This window comes from Tamandua tetradactyla, chromosome 25 (assembly GCF_023851605.1).
Source record: "Tamandua tetradactyla isolate mTamTet1 chromosome 25, mTamTet1.pri, whole genome shotgun sequence".
NCBI classification, from domain to species: domain Eukaryota; kingdom Metazoa; phylum Chordata; class Mammalia; order Pilosa; family Myrmecophagidae; genus Tamandua; species Tamandua tetradactyla.
The window spans coordinates 23,247,578-23,264,737 of NC_135351.1; the positions used below are offsets into that span (position 1 = coordinate 23,247,578).

The following is a 17,160-nucleotide window of genomic DNA, read 5'->3' on the forward strand; positions in this document are numbered from 1 at the left end:
TAAGAAAAGAAATCAAATGTCTCTCCAAAATGATCAACTGGTTCCTGACTCGAATTTTCTCACTTTAACACCAAATAAGCAAGTGCATGATGTGAAGATGCAGTCAAAAAGGAAAACAGACTCGTTCAAAAAGAGAAATAGCTTTCTATTAAATTTCCAATGCCAAAACTGTCCAATTATACAGGGTAAGAACGGAATTTCTTAGAAAAATGTCAGTGACCTCTCGTGAATATTTTTACCTAAAAGATGATTGCCTGAAACCTATAGGAAAGATCAGCTGATTTAAAACAGAGCAAAACAATAAGTAATATACAAGCAGACCTAACAGGCATCTTTGTGGTTTAAATTTGCTTAAATTAAATTCCAAATACATTTAGTGTATTTAATCACAACTGGAAAAGTAATTTAAACTTTTCAGAGTCTTCAGATTGAAATCTTTAGAAGCAATGCACTCTGGAAGGCATTTAATTGAAAAGAGACTGAAGATATAATAAACAAACCCAAAGCTTCAGCATCAGTGGTTTTTCATGCTATAATAAACTGTTAGCTGTTAGCAAAGTTCCTTAGAGCTGTGCTCCGAAGTCAGGCTGGAAGGAGAAAACATCAGTCTCATCTAGCTCATGTGTCTTCCCAATTAAAAACAACAATGCTTTGGATTCCTTGTAACTCACAGAAAACATTATTTTGGGAATATTTGTTTATTTGAGGGAAATTATATGTTTGGAGATAATTCTTCACCAATTTTACCAAAAAAAAGCAAGTTTCTCCTACTGCCCACCTCACTTTCTACTTGGGAAGACAGAGAGGATGTGACAAGGATTCTATCCTACATGATTTGGTTAGATCTTTTTACCCAGCCTAAACACACAGCCAACAACTGACCTGCATACATGCAAAAATATATACATATAGAAAAATAACCATCTCAGCAGGGTTCAAACTCTGAAGGATATAGCAACTGAAAAGCCAAAGATTTATGATCATCCTTGGGTGGTCACTCACATGTCTTTCATTCTCAGACCAGGGACCAAACCATAGTCACAGCAAAACATATTGACCCCAGAGAGTGGCCACGAGGGAATGTGCTCCACTTCTGTGGTATGGTCAGGAATCAGTGAACATCCTTATATAGAAGGAAAGACAGAGGAGAGGGGCGGCATAGAGTAGGGGTCCCCAAGAGCAGGTCCCCAGAGCAGCAGTATCTGCTTGACCTGGAGACTTGATGGAAATGCAAATTCTGGACCCTACCCCATACATCCAGAATTGGACATTTCAGAGGGGGTGGGGCAGCAATCCGTATGTTAAAAGCCCAGGGTAATTCTGAAGCACGTCCAAGTTTGAGAATGACTGGGATGGAAAGCACGATTCCTGTGTTCAAGGGGCTGATACTGGAACATATAATCTAAAGTAACATTAACATTGTCTATACTTATGTGTTTTTCAGATCCAAATAAATGAGGAGAAATTTCATAATGAAGGAAGGATGAGGTTCAGAGAGGCATATCAGGAAAATTAGTGAAATAGGTAAAAACTGAGGGGGGTTAAGACTATTAAAGATACCGATGCCTGTGTCCTATTACTAAAGATTCTTATTTAATGGGCCTGCCCTCAGGACATTTTAAAGCTCCCAGGTGATTCCAATATGCAGGAAAGACTGTGAACTCCTGTTTGGAAGTATATAGAAAAAGACCTAGAGAGGCACAGAGGAGGAACTGGGATTTCCAAGAACGAAGGAAAACACAAATAAAGGACAAGGAGACTGGATAATACACGCATTGGGCAGGGATGGATGGACTACATTTAAGAGTTGGCTCAGGGTCCAGCTGACTCAGGCCTCCTCAGTCTGCTAATGGTCTCCGCCAAGCTGACCTTGTTTCTTCAAAGCCCCTCCAGCCTATCTCCAAGGAAAAGAGTGCCTCACTTTGGTAAAACCACATCTATTTTTACCCTAGCAACTGAAAAAGAGCAAGGGAAAACTCAAGTGGGCATTGAAAGCCTTCTGCCATTTTCAGTTACCGTAATATAATTTGTAACAGACGTAATTCCCTAGTTCTGACATTAAGATGTTGGCTGGGCAGCTGTTAGAGCTTGAACTGTGTCCTGCAAAAAGACATGCTCTAGTCCTAACACCCAATCCTGTGACTGTAACCTTATCTGGAAATTGGACCTCTGGAGACGTGAGGAGTTACGATGGGCCAAACGGGATTAGGGTGGACTGTTATCCAATTTGCCCGGTGCCCTTATAAGAAAGGAAAAAGAGGCATAGAAAGACCTGGGGGTCCATGAGAAGATGGAGACCAGGAAGAAGGCCATGTGGGGACAGAGGTGGATGCACATCAAGGGGCCATGGGATCCCAGGGATTGCCGGGAAACTCCAGAAGCTAGGAGAGGCAAGGAAGGGTTTGCCCCAGTAGGCCTCAAGTGGAGCATGGCCTTGTCAACATCTTCCTATCAGACTTCCAGCCTCCAGAACTGTGAGACAATAAACTTCTGTAATGGTAAGCCACTCAGTTTGTGGTGGTAGTTTGTGACAGCAGTCCTAGCAAACGAAGAGGTGTGGCCATAGCCAATTCTTTGATTCATTTCACAAACTGGGAGCGGAGAGCTGTCTCTACCCTCAGGTCAAGAAAAGGACACTTAGATGCTGTGAGTTTCATTCCATTCCTTTACACACAAAATGTATGGTTTGGGAGAACCAGTCTCCTAATGACTCGTTTGGCTCTAATTCTATAGCTAACCAGAATTCCTTCTTGTCACTGTTGATGGCAAAGGTCCAATTCAAGACCTAGGAACCCATCAGAAGCTCCCCCTACACACAGACACAGCCCACTCCACTGCCCCCATCCCAGGACTGAACCATGGGTTAAAGCTGAACGTTCCATGGCAAACTGTTCCAAGGCAGAAGTAGAAACATGGAATAGCACCACTTAATTCTGACAAAAGGGCTCTAGCAGAAACAGGGCTGCTTTTCCGTTACCAGACATGCATCTTAAAAGGTACAGTCTAGAGTGCAGCCTGAATTTCTTCGTGTTCACTAGCTCCTGTCAACACTGACGGCTGGAAGGAAGTATAACCTATTCTGTAGCAAAGAATGGTTAACTCCTGTGCCCACGGTTTGCAGAGACAGAGTTCAATCTCTGCTCCTTCCCTTTCCAAAAAGGGCCAACTTATCTTTTAGAGATAAAGACTGAAATAGTTTTAAATTCTGCAAATTCTGATGTATGGAATTTACTTCAAAATAATCCAGGGGGCGGGGGAATGGTGTGAGTGGGGTGGTCAACAGAAGGTGATTTTGTCCCCCAGAGACATACAGCCGTGTGTGGGGACATTTTTGGTTGTTACAACCAAAGGTTGGGGATGTTTGGGGAGGAGTGTTACTACTGGCATCTAGCGGATAGAGGCTGGAGATGCTGCTAAACATCCTAAAATGGACAGGACAGCCCCCACAACGAAGAATTTCCTGGCCCAAAATGTCAACAATGCCAAGGCTGAGGTTTTTTGTTTTTGGTTTTTGTTTTTTTTTCGCATGGACAGGAATTGGGAATCAAACCCGTGTCTCCAGCACGGCAGGCAAGAATTCTGCAACTGAGCCACCATCATACCACCCTGAAAAACGTTTTAATAAATGAAACAAGGTTGGCCACGAATTGAAAGCTGCTGAAGTTGGTGTTCAGTACATATAAATCCATCATACTAATCACCCCGCTTTTGTTTGAAACGGCCCATAATAAAAGTCTTTTAAAAATTGTAGAACTCTGGAAAGCAAATCAGATTTTAAACCCTGGTAATTCCAAAGCACTTGCAACTGAGAAGGCCACTTTTTCCTTATCTGAGAAACATGTGTTAGGGAAATAATATCCATGAGTTTAGAAAAACAAACAGAACAATAAAGGGATCATTTCTTCCTAAACAGGACAAGAATCCCCTTGTGTGAAATGATCGAGCTCCTATAAGAAGAGGACCAGATTGTAACAATTATATGAGAAAAAGATTTATCTTCAGTAAAAATCTAATGAAATAATTATGAACTATAACCAGCAACACAGCCTGTGGTTAAGCAGAGGTTGGACACAGAGTGAGTACCTGGCTACAGGATCCACCTCCACCACTAACTGGATGGAAGAGTTAGGAAAGCTCTTGGTGCCTGGGTTTCCTGGTTTATATAAAGGAGCTAGTGATATTACTGCCACTTCATGGGTGGTGATCTTTTCTGAGGATGAAAGAAGTTAAGATGTAAAGAGCCCTTGAAACAGTGCCTGAACTTATAAGCACATGCTACTGATAATGATATTCTACATCTACAAAATTAATATTTGCATGAATTGTGCATAGAGAAAACTTCAATCAACAGTAACGACTGTTGGACTTTGAAGAATGTGTTTCTGCCATCTCCTCCCTGCTTCTCTTGTAGGGACTCCCATTCCCACCCAACATTGACACAGCAGCCAGTTTCCTATCTATATGTCTATCCTTTCCTCTGCAAGCAGAGGGAGGCCACACAGCCCAGGACAAAGACTCAGTCTCCAGGTTCTGCAAATCTAAAGCAGAGACAAATCTGAAAGTCAAAGCAGTCTCCAGAAATTTGGGAAAGAGAATTTTTTTTTAATTCCAAAAGCTTATCTGCACAGATCAAGAGCACAGCCGAAGATCTTAATGCATAAAGTTGATACCATAGTTATAAAGGGAGGAAAACCTCTTAATGATGGAAGGACTACTTTTCTGCACAAAAAGAGCTGATGAGTTTGAACAGGAGGAGGCTGAAGGGGGGATCCCCTGGAGATAGGACTGGCACGTAGACATGGCTGTGGAGGGGCGGCGGTGAAGGTACTGACACCACAGAAACTCTGATGGAGACTGCTAGAGAAGTCTGGAGGGTCTTTGGAGGTACTGCAGAAGAGACTGTTGCCTAGTATCTCAGAGTGTAGTCAGGGGAAATAGCAAGCCCCGTAGAGAAGGGTAGCTTCTAGGAGCTGAGTGGGTTATCAAAGTACTTAGGGCTGAGGCACCTGCCACCCCCTCTCCCAGGCTCTGGGAATAGCAGGGAGGCATGCTAAGAGCTAGCAGACCTGAACAAGCCTTGCAGCTGGATGGAGGGGACTGGGGCCTGTCCACCTTTCACCTGGAGCTATGGAAGGGGCTGCAGGTAGCTGGAGATGCAGCAGCAAGAGACCAATGCCTGAGCCCACAAGGATGAGCTCTACTCTACCTCAGCAGAGGCCAGCAAGACCCAAAAGGGGAACACGGAGGAGCAGCCCTGACTAGGCCCTGGAAGGTCTGCTGAAGACCCTCCAAGCTTAGATCACTCCCAGGTGCAGGGGTGCAGACCCCTGAATTTGACTGAACGTTTCCCTTAAACAACCCAGTTTTAAACTGGAAGTCGTTACCTAGAAATGACAGTTTAGCTTGAAAGCTAAATTAACTTTCATAAAGAAATTTAAAAGTTAACATTTTGCATAAGTGTGCCTATGGCTGTAAATTTTAAACCCATTATTATCGCTGTCAGAAATAGGGACAAAAATTTTGCACAAAATATGTTCACCTTGGCATTATTTCTAGAAGCAATAAAAAGGAATTCTACAAGTTCAACAATTAATACACTGGTTAACACAAGACGAAACTAAAGGATGCACCCTGCATTATAATTCTTTTTGAAAGTAATATGGTAGTATTTGCTATGGGGTGCATGGGTGGCTCAGTGGTAGAATGCGTGCCTTCCATGAGGGAGACCCGGGTTCAATTCCTGGACCATGCACCCAAAAATACAGACATATTTGTTATATACTGTAATTTTTTTGCCTACTCTTGGAAATGTATTCATTAGGTGATAAGCTAAATGAACTTAAAATGCTGAGCATTATTTACAAGAGAAAATGAAGTCAAAGAACCTCACATACAGAATAGAGGGGTAATCAGTAGTAAACTCATTCAGTAGAACAGTGTGCCATCATTAAAAATGGGCATTATAAAGTACATGTAAAAAAATGAAAAACATTTGCTATAAATCACAAAAAGCAGAAGTTAAAATTTTACATACATTTACAAGCACATAAAAAAAGAGTAGACACAAAAAAATGTCAAAGATAATATGCATAATTGAGTAAGGCTTTTATGGCAGGGTTCCAAGAATCCAGACAAATTCTTTTTGTAAATTTTTTATTACTATGGAGGGCATGTAGAATTTCTCCAGCATGCATACATACGCACGCGCACACACACACACACACACACTATCAGGGTACGCTAAGAAACTCATAGAGTTAGTATCCAACTCAATCTTACACACCAAAAAAAAAAAATCGTTATTTAATTCTACTCATTCCACTCTCAGGGTTGCACTTAATAGCATCTCCTACAAATAAAGGCTAGAAAGGAGTTAGGCATAGGGTGGGCCACGGGGGCTCAGCAGGCAGTGTTCTCGCCTGCCATGCTGGAGAACCTGGGTTCAATTCCTGGGGCCTGCCCATGGAAAAAAAAAAAAAAAAAGAGTTAGGCATAAATGAAAGAATTCAATCTGTAATTAAAACTTCAAGAAAAATAGTCTTCTTGTAGGCAGCAAAATGTGGAGAGGAACAGTGTGGGTGGCCAAAGAGAATGAAAATATGTCCACGATGCTCTTTAATAAACCCTTCACATTTAAAAGGAACATATCCAAAGTTTTACTTTTCCTCTGATCTGCTCCCTCTAGAGTAGCAAAGAAAGCTGCACTTTCATTCCCGGTGGCCAACAATTGGCTCACCACAATTAGAGTATTGTGTGGGCCTAGATGCATAAGGAAATAGAGAGCACAGCTGTTTTGATCAGACTCCTAAACACAAGCCAGACTGACATAACTCAGATTCAGCAAGACGCTCCATTTCCACAGCTCTTGCAAGATTTCAAAGCCACTGCAAGGAAATAAAACACATGCCTATCTCATTTCACCAAAGCACAATCAAACTGTGATGCAATTTTCAAATTTGTCTTCAATTAAGTCTTTCTACTCTAATGTGCGGCTGGAAGTGCATTATTTGGGACTTTCTGTTCCATGGCCTTCATATTGCTCCAGCAGGAAAATGAACTTGGCCAGGCACTAAAAGCACTGCCTTTCTCCTAATGAAGAGAGGCGACCAGGCTATTTTTAACAAATAGCAAATATTAACAGCCCCAAATTAGTTCTCCTACTAAAATGGTTTACCAGTGGCACACCCATGAGGTACAGGAACAGTCTAGGCTTGGAATGATCTTCTCAGCAAATACTGCCTTATATGCCCAGAGACAAAACCGATCTAATCGAATAATTCTTTATTTAAAGGCTAGCCATTCCTCCACCACAAACAGTGCGCTTCTGCATTGTCCCCTATAAATAAAAATGCTGAGGAAGAGTAATAAAAATTCTGTTACTTACTGTAGCACAGAACAAAAAGTATTTGTACTACTCTTTGGCTACTTTGCACTTTCAAAGAGATCCTTGTTACACTTTCACTCCAAAATCCTTGGAATGTCAGCAGGAAATACTTTTAAATCTATAATGAGCCAAGTTTTTCCCAAGCTTTGTGGATAAGCAAATGTTATTTAATATTGATAATCATGGTGCATAATCTATAAACAAACTTCTACTTATCTCCCCATGTTCTAACAGTAAATGCCATTTACTGACTCCTCATGTGCCAGAACAGTGATAAAGTTAACAAAAATCACTCACTTTGATTCTAACCACCACCCTATAAGGCAACTTACTTCCGTTTTATATACGTGGAAAGTGAAGAACAAAATGATTACATACAAAAACTGAAAACATAAAGCTAGTGTGTGGCAGAGCCCACGTGTAAACTCTGGCTTCAGTTCTTACTCAGTTTATTATACTGCCTCCCCTCCTCTCCCAACGTTTCTCCCCAGAAATAACCATCACTCAGGGAGAACTCAGCAGCTGCCCAATAAAAATCCTTTGCTCAAATACACAGAATGAAACTGACTTCATTTTCCTTCTTCCTCCAAGTGGGAAGTAAGCAAGATCCAAACCAAAGGCTGTGCAGCTTGGATGCACAGCTTGGAGTTTTGCCTCTCAGCCCACAGAAATAGCTACTGAAAAGCCTCCTAGCTGCTCGGAGAGCCTTTGGTCCCCTGCTCCCAGGCCCATGAAAAGCTTATGAACCTAGAATCGTTGATGTGTGTTGAGAAAGTGCATTATCCTTTGGCCTTTTCTTTCAAACACCCATGTTTTAAAGTAATGACAATCAGCAATTGCACACTGACTATGTGCCAAGGGCTCAACAAAGGTTGGCTGTTCTTACTAAATGCTTTGCAACTATTATCTCATCTCACCTTCTCAGCAACCCACAATGTACTCCTAAGGGAACTAATGCCCAAAGTAAATAGCCTTCCTAACACTCAGCTGGAAGGCAGCAGCATGATTCAAACCCAGATGCATTGTCACCGCACACCACGGCCTCTCTAAAGAGCTCGGTTTTGTACATAGGAGGCTGAATTGAGCTGCTAGGGCTGAACATCCTGCCAATAACTTCTCCTTAAGGCTTGTACCAATGCTCTCTAGAGTTTGCATATTCATCTAACAGGCCTCCTTCCACCCAGCGCAGAAGAAAGCATACAGTCCTTTCAGAATGAAATAACTCTCTCCTTACTCAGAAGAATCTCATGCACAAGCAGAGTTTTTGAGTCTTATGCTTACCTCATTCAGCAAATATCATATTGTCACAGGAACTGGTTGTGATTTAGAATGAAAAGTCTTTAGAAACTAACACCAGTTGATACAGAGGGGGAAAAAAAGATTATGCTGTTTTTTTAGCCACGACAAAGAAAAACCCCGAAATATGCACTTCGGCCCCACCCAACCCCTCATCATATCCTTTCCAGCCTTGGTCCAGTAGGCAGGAAAGATTGAATAGAATTCATTACCCATTAGAGGCGTCCTGGACAATTCCAGCCACAAGCACGCTGACACCCGCCTCCTCAGGACAGAATTTCCCCATTAGCATTACTTAGGTTGTTAAAAATGAAATAACAAATGTTATTATAGCAGCGAACATTTATGGCGCTTACTACATGTCAGGTACTGTTCTAAGTCCTTTGGCCTTTGTTAACTCCTTTAATCTTCACAATTCTTTCAGCAGGTATTATCATTTCCTCCATTTTTTGGATAAGGAAATGACGTCACAGAGAGGTCAAGAAACTTGCCCCAGTGACACACCTAATAAATGGCAGCAATGGAATTTAAACTCCGGCAGTCTGGTCCCAGATACCATCCACTCAGCTACGACGCTGTGGTTCATTTAATTCAACCTTCTCCCGGAATGCGAACATCTCATTTTCCAGGTGAGGAGACTGGGGTCCAGGTATTCGGCTGGAGTCACCCGGCCCCTGAGGTCAGCGTCATCCAGGGAGCCTTCTGCCTCCCCATGGCTCCCCACACTCTTCCAGTTACGTGGGGGTGTGGATGGGGGGAAATGAAATGGGTGCAGGGGGTCAGGTGGGCACACCTGGGACTAAGGGCCTGAATGAAGAACTCCAGGCCACCAAAAGGAAGGGGGGTTGCACGTGGCAGAGGAAATGCTGCTGAATTAAGAGGCGGAATGTTTGGAAATGGCTCTGTTATCTTGGCCTGGGGTTCGGGTACTTCTAGCTGTACACACCAATTGATAGCGCAGGCATTGGCAAAGGCAAATGGATATATATTTTAAACCTCAAATTTTTCATGCAGCCCAGATCTACTTAGCTGGGCCTGGAGGCACCATCTCTCAACCAGCCCGTGGTGAAAAGGAGCCTCAACTAAGAGACTAGGACCACTCACAAAATTATAAGGAATAAAAGTTGCATCTACTTCACCAGGCTGGAGTGGGCACTAGGTCAAATGTGAGAGGTCTTTGTAAACTATAAAGCTTCCATAAGCATTAGCAAAAAACTGTAAAGTCAGCTAATTAGCTGCGACACAGGACCACTGGGTGCTGCTCTGACAGCTAATGATGATTGCACAGGACCACCATATGGCATCAACACTGAACATTTAGAATCAACTGGGAAGGCAGGGAAAAAAAATTAAAAGGACTGATGCAACGATCCCAAGTAAATCAGAATTTGAAGATGTTGAGGTAGCTATCGTTTTTTGTTTTGTTTTGTTTTTTTATTAAATTCCCCTTAAAAAAATGTGTATCGCACAACCAGAGCTGAGAACCACAGCTTTCGGTTATCTTACTGTTAACTGGGATGCAAGAGACAGCTTTGTGAGTGTATTTCAGAATGATTAAAGATTTTAAATCAAGCATAAAACAGACAAGAAAATCTCTTGGCAATTATCTGGTCCAAGCTAGTTGTTTTTGTGGGTAAAGAAATTGTGGTTTAACCTTTATAAAGGTTAAAAAAACCTTTATACATGGTTTCCTTCAAGGTGAATGATGGCATTTTTACTTGATTCTTTTTTGACAATTATAGAATATACTGTGTCACTTTCCTCCTAATACAACCACCCAAGCCTCAGGTCATTTCCCTGTGGCCTTCCATGCCATGTGCCGTGCAGCCAGCTACCCAATCCAAGCTGACGAGCTAACTCAGACTCCACCTGGAGCCCTGAAACCCACACACCATTCAACACATCGGCTTTGTGAACTGGCAGTTGGGCTACGAACAGGGCTTAGCACATCGTAATCCCATCTTGTATTCAAGGGATAGGGAAGGAACAGGGACTGTTCACAGGCGCATTATTCACAAATGCCAAAAGGTAAAAGCAACCTCAGTGTCCATCAGTGAATGAATGGCTAAACGGAAGGTGGTGCAGACTTACGATAAAACATGCTTCAGTCATAAAAGGGGATGAGGTCCTGACACATGTTACAGCATGGATGGACCCTGAAGGTATTAGGTTGAGTGGAAAAAAGTCAGACATAAAAGGACAAATACTGTACCATCTCACTGATCTGAAACGATTAGAATAAGCCAATTCATAGTGTCAGAAACTAGAAGACAGGTTTTACCACGGGCTGGAGAGAGCTAGGGAAGTTAAAGGTTCCTTGGTTCGGAATATCTGCGGAGGGTAATGGAAAAGCTGGGATAAAGGATGACGGTGATAGTTGTACAACATGTTGAACAGAATTCACATCAGTGAATTATAAATCTGAATGTGATTAAGGGGGGAAGTTTTAGGTTGTACACGTTACTAAAATAAAATGTTTCTAAAAAAAAAGAAGACAACAAGCACCTCAATAAGATAAAGATTAAAAAGCAGGGGGAAATACCATTAGCCTGTCTTCTTTCCCAAATGAGATTTGTGTTGCTAGCTTTAGAGAAGCCACATTCATTCACATAACATTTTGTAATCTTGCTATTTTTAAATTCTGAGACATACAGATTTAAATCAATAGAATTAATTTTAAAAGTATAAACCCAACCAGCGTGGATCTATTACATGACATACATTTTATTTAAAAAGTAACTATCTACATACACATGTAAGTTTTATAGGTAGTATTTGGTTGTATCATATCACTAGGGAAGCAGTGAGTACAACTATCATCAGTGTTTTCCCAGTGGGTAAAATGAAAAGGTTAAATAAGGTTATTTAGCAGGAGAGAGGGAAACAGACTCTCAAGTTGCTTCTTTTCCCAACAACCTATGTTGCCTCCTGAACAAAAAGCCTGACTTGAACAATTACTTCCCTAGAAGTAAAAACTTTATTACTCCAAAAAAATAAAGTGCCCTCCACAGCAATGTTTACACTCTTCTGTCACCAAAATACTACTTGCTATTTAAGAGGATACTATAAGTAAGCTCTTTGGGGACAACGGAAAATGCAGAACTGGGGCTGTATTTTCTTATGCAACACTCCAGGGTGTGACCAATTATCTCAGAGTGTTGTGCAATTCTTTAGTCTCAAAACAACATTGATTTTAGTGTCATCTAATCTGAAAATAAAACCCAATCCTTAGCTTTTATAAAACGATGATCTTGTGGGGCCAGAAAGGGCACAGCACAAATGTCACCACTCCAAGAGTGGTGGGACCTGGGGTGGTGGGCCACTGGCCCCAGGGGACAGACAAAATAAGGAATCTGTGAAATTCTGTCTGGTCCATAGGACCTAAGCTATTCTCAGCTCCTATTATGTGGTCACCATCTCTAGATTATGTGTTTACACTGGGGAAGAGATTCTGATGCACACTGAGAATCAAAGCAACTCTACATTCCTGTTTAATAAGAGCCTCAGTCTGCTCAATAACCAACTCAACAACAGTTTTCAGATGTGGGAAACAAGTTATCAGAGGTTTAAAAAATTAAAATAATAAGCAGGCTTTTCTTTGGTGCCTATTAATTCTCACATCTTCCCATCTCACTAGAGCCACAAAAGAAAAAGGAGAAATACGTACTTTAAAAATGTGAGTCCACCCCTCTTGAAAATCCCTAAATCCATATTCCATATAGTCACCTCCCATTTATGAATAAACCACGACACATCCCTAACGCTCCATAACAACTGCTCCTGGCCAAGTGGTCAACTATATCCCAATTACTAAAGCCAATGACAATACCCAGTCTTCACCTGTCATGACCTCTTGGGGGTGTTCGACGCTACTCATTATTCTCTGCTCCTTCTTCTTCATTCCCCACACCACATTCTCTTGTGTTGTCTCTTTCCTTTCTAATCACTCTTTGGCTTTGCTATCCTGGTTAGCACTGGTCTCAGAGAATGAGTTAGGAAGTGTTCCCTCATCTTCTACCTTTTGAAAGAGTTTGAGAAGGACTGATGCTAATTCTTTATATGTTTGGTAGAATTCATCAATGAAGAAATCTGATCCCAGACTTTACTTTGTTGGGAGGTTTTTTTTAAATACTGAGTTAATCTCTGCACTTGTTATACATCTGTTCAGATTTTCTATTTCTTCTTAAGTCAGTTTTGATAACGTGTATGGTCTAGTGGATCATTCTATATCCTTCTTCAGTGAGGGGTACTCCCCTACTGCCTTCCTCTTCAATGCTGGAGGCCCCCTCAGGGCCATCCCAGACCAGCATCTCATCTTATGCCACACAAGGGAGTTTGGCCAGCATGCAAGGGGAATAAGAAAAGACAGAGGAAGGAAAAGCAAGTCAGAGAAACAGATGATAAGAGGGCTCTGAAGACCGCACTAACAGTTTATTCCTAATTCTGTAAGGAAAACAATTCCCAGCCTCTACTAAGCATTCAGAAAATGTTTACTGAAAACTGATGAATAGAATGTTTTGAAGCCACGGTGAATTCATCAAAATTGGTCCTCTTTAAGGTAAAGGGGCTAACTTTTCTTAATTATCAATGTTATTACATGTTCACTTATTTAGATGTAATTCATACACACCAAACCTGAAGATGTCTTTCAAATCTAATCCCCACTCCCAGCTTAAATGTAAAGCATCATCATTAAGCCCATTAATTGAGCCCCAGAATAGAATCCTGTTGACATTCTTTAGCAGAAGAAACATAAGCAAAAGCTGGGATATAAGCTGTTATCAATACTTAGGGGTGGTTACATTTTCTTATACTATACCTGCTAAAACAAAGAAAGGTCTATTGACTTGCTTTCTCAACTCTTGCTATCAAAACCAAACAGAATGTGAAGTCAGCCTTTTCTACTTTCCAAACCTGTAGGTGGCAAATGTTCTGTGTGCTTAAGCTTTTGTCCCAGAAAAAGTAAATCCCAATGAAAAGTTGTGCAAACACATAAAGATATATTATGTATATGTAAATATCACTTTGCAACACATAGATCACCTGAAGTATATTTAATAAACATCAACAATGTGGTGGGGGAGTGGCAAAAAAGGGCAGAAATGTATGGATATGTCTCAGCTTCTCTGGATGGGCTCAATGAAGAAAAGGCAAGCAATGTATGTCACACAAATTTGAAATTTATGAGTAAAAGCAATTAGTATTTGCCAGACCTCTGGTCCTAACAAAGCAAAAAAAATCTAGGGTTGAAATCTCAAAATTCCATAAAATAATCATAGATTAAAACTGGTTTTTAAAACATACCGCAATTTAAAAGGGAAAATTTTAGCTTGTGCATGTATTGCTAGAATAAAAATTTTTTTTAAATCCATGGAACTGTACAACACAGTGAACCAGGCTAAACCATGGACTATAGTTAACAGCACAATTACAAAAATACGCTATCATCAATTGTAGCAAATGTTCCACACCAATGCAAGATGTTAATAATAGGGTGGTATATGGGAATCCTGAATTTTATGCATGATTGCTCTATAAACCCACAACTTCTCTAACAACAACAAAAAAAAAAAAAAAACCACAATTTAATGGAAACATTTCATCAGAAATGATCAGTGACTCATTCTGGAAAATACCTGAAAGAAAGTCAAAGTACCTTTGACTGTTTACAGATAGGAAAACAAAAGAGATTTAAATTTTTGACTGAAGAAGAGATAGACCATTACATAGACAGACAGATGCAGGAGGGAGAGATGGGATGACAGATAGAAAGAGAGAGAGAGAGAATGATATAGCAAATGTGGCAAAAAGCTAAAATTGAGGCATCAAGTATGGGGCATGGTATGTTGGAGTTCTCTGTATGAGTTTTGTAGTATTTTTGCAATTGTCCTGTGAGTTTGAAATTATTTCAAGATAAAAAGTTTAGGAAAAAAAAAAGAGAGAGAGACTGGAAATCAGACAACTTCTCAACTCTTTCCATGATTGCAGAGCTAGGTAGTGCTAATAAATATATAAGAAGACCAGTATTAAAACATGGAGAAAAGAGAAAGAATGTTGGGGGAGGAAAATAATAAAAGAAAGAACACAAAGAGTTAAGTTACAGGGTGCATAGTTGGTTCCACAATAGACTGTTCACCTGCCATGCAGGAGACCCAAGTTCAATTCCGGGTCCCACCACCACCACCCCACAAAAAAATACAATTCTAATCACTTCTTCATTAGACAGTTTAAAAGCTCAGATGAGGTCTTAGAATTGACAATACACTATAAACTATAAAAACTCTGCATAAAGTTTAAATATTTTTATAATAAAATGGGAGTTCCTCAAGGACAGACACCTCATAGCTTATTATTCTTTGGACCCCTAGCAACCGAACACAGTCCTGGCACGTGGTGTTTAATCTCCATAGAATGAATAAATGCATGCATGGGAAAAGGCATAAAGAAGAAAGCTAAAGAAAATGCAGAGAACACTAAGTAAGCTGGAGTCCTAAGACTGCCACAACAGATATTATTCAGCAGCACCCATAACTGGTGGCTCCAAAGAAGGGTCCCAACTGGTCCCTTCCCCTTCTTTGCATTATAAGTAGGCCACCCAGTAAATCAGTAAATGGGAAATTAAACTCAGGCTTTATGCTTTACTGATGTTTCTCTAGCCTTGAAAAGCAAACTCTTAAAAAGACAAAACCAAACTAATGCTCTCATCACTCCACCCACCTCTTCTTCTCAATGTCCAAAAAGACCAGCCCTACACAACACACCTGATCACAGAGTGAAAGGCAGCCCCTACCCAGTCCTGTGCACCCAGCAGCAAAGGCTACATGGTGGCCTCATTAACCCTGGACCAGCCACTTACTGGAGCTTCTCTTTAGTCAAATGAAGAAATATAACTAATCATAACTGTCAGGTATGCCTCAGAGGGCTGTGCATGAATTAAATAAACTAATGAATTTAAAAGAACATTAAAAGTGACAGCACACTGAACAAATCAGGGATTGCACTCATCTCAATTCTTATGTGCACTCCAGATTCATCATGCCCCAAGGAAGACTCAAGTGGCTGTAACTGGGCCCTTTTCCCACCTTCAGGGAACTAGGCTGTGCTGGTTCCTCTTAAGATGGTTAACCGCTGCTTAGTATGCTCTAAGGGAAAAACTAAGACATCTAAGGAAGAGGGTAAAAACCACATCTGCTGTCCACAGATCTACGGGGGAGGTTGAGGGGTACAGCTCAGCTCCAGGGACCACCCCCTGGAGTCACACACAGCACAGCTGAGCTGTGGCGGCAGCTTGGCTCAGGACCCAAGTACCAAGAGCAACTTTGCATGAGGAGCCCGAGGAAATCAAGAGCACCAGAATACAGTTTCATTCATGGGATCTGTGCTTAGTGAAAAGTATACAAAAGCACCAACTATGGAAGGGGATTTTCAAAGAAACAAGTTAGTGACTATTTTTTTTCATTCCCTTAACTTTTATTTTATGCCTGACATTATGGGTAAATGTAAGGAGGGAGGCAGGAACACATCTACGAGAAGCAAATTAATTCATCCTCAACCTACCATTCAGTAAAAAAGCCAAGAAAGAGAGTTCAAGCAGAGCCACCATCTGGTAAGTTCCTGAATGCAGAATAAAGAATTAGGGCAGAGGTTGGGAAAACAGAGGGAGGCATCAAAAAGCCATTCCCTTTCTTAAGAGTTGGTCCTCTTTAAGAGCCCACAAAAAAAAAAATGTTTTTGTTTCAGACAAAAATAATACAGCAATAAAGGCCGAGGCGTAAAACTGTTGTTAGCACAAACAGTGCTTCTTCTTAAGTCAGGTATTTTAAGCCTAGGTTCTTAAGAAGGCTTTGTTTCCAAGAAAAAAAATCACCTGCTGAAAAAGCTACACACAGTTCTGACATGCATTATGTAGCCCAGAAGTATCATAACTCTTGTCTACAAAGCGCTATTGAGCATTTGACTTGGGGACGGGGTATTTTGTTTCTGCTTTGTTTTCAGGTTACTTCAGAGCTGCATCATGTCTAAAGGGACCAAATCTGGAGCCTGCCTGGATCCAAACCTTGGCCTCACAACTTATTACCCTCTTTAATAAGTTGGTAATTAAACTTATTAAATGTCTCTTCAAAAAGAGACATTTCCTGCGCCACAGGTTGTTGGAAGGATTTAATAAATTAATGCATGTAAAATATTAACATTTAGAATAATGTCAGCAAAGGACTGTTTGCTATTATTATCACCATTATGACAAATAATGATTTTTGCTTCTAAAACGGCTCTGTTTTTAATACCGAAGCTTTAAAGGGTCCTAAAGTAAGACCCAGGTGAGATGATGGCATTCGCCATCAGTTTTTACTCCATTTCAAGGACTATAAAGAGGTCTGGTCTTATAATTATTAACAATAATGAAGGGCACAGCTTGACAGTTCACCAAGCTCTTTCACACATATTAGAAAAACTAAAAAATGCTTAAATGTGAAGAATCA

General features: G+C 40.9%; 1 protein-coding gene across 3 annotated transcripts in view; it reads right to left on the reverse strand.

Moving 5' to 3' along the window:
• Positions 1-17,160, reverse strand: part of MBOAT1 (membrane bound glycerophospholipid O-acyltransferase 1) — a 117,767-nt gene that overhangs the window by 66,460 nt on the left and 34,147 nt on the right. The window lies entirely within an intron of this gene.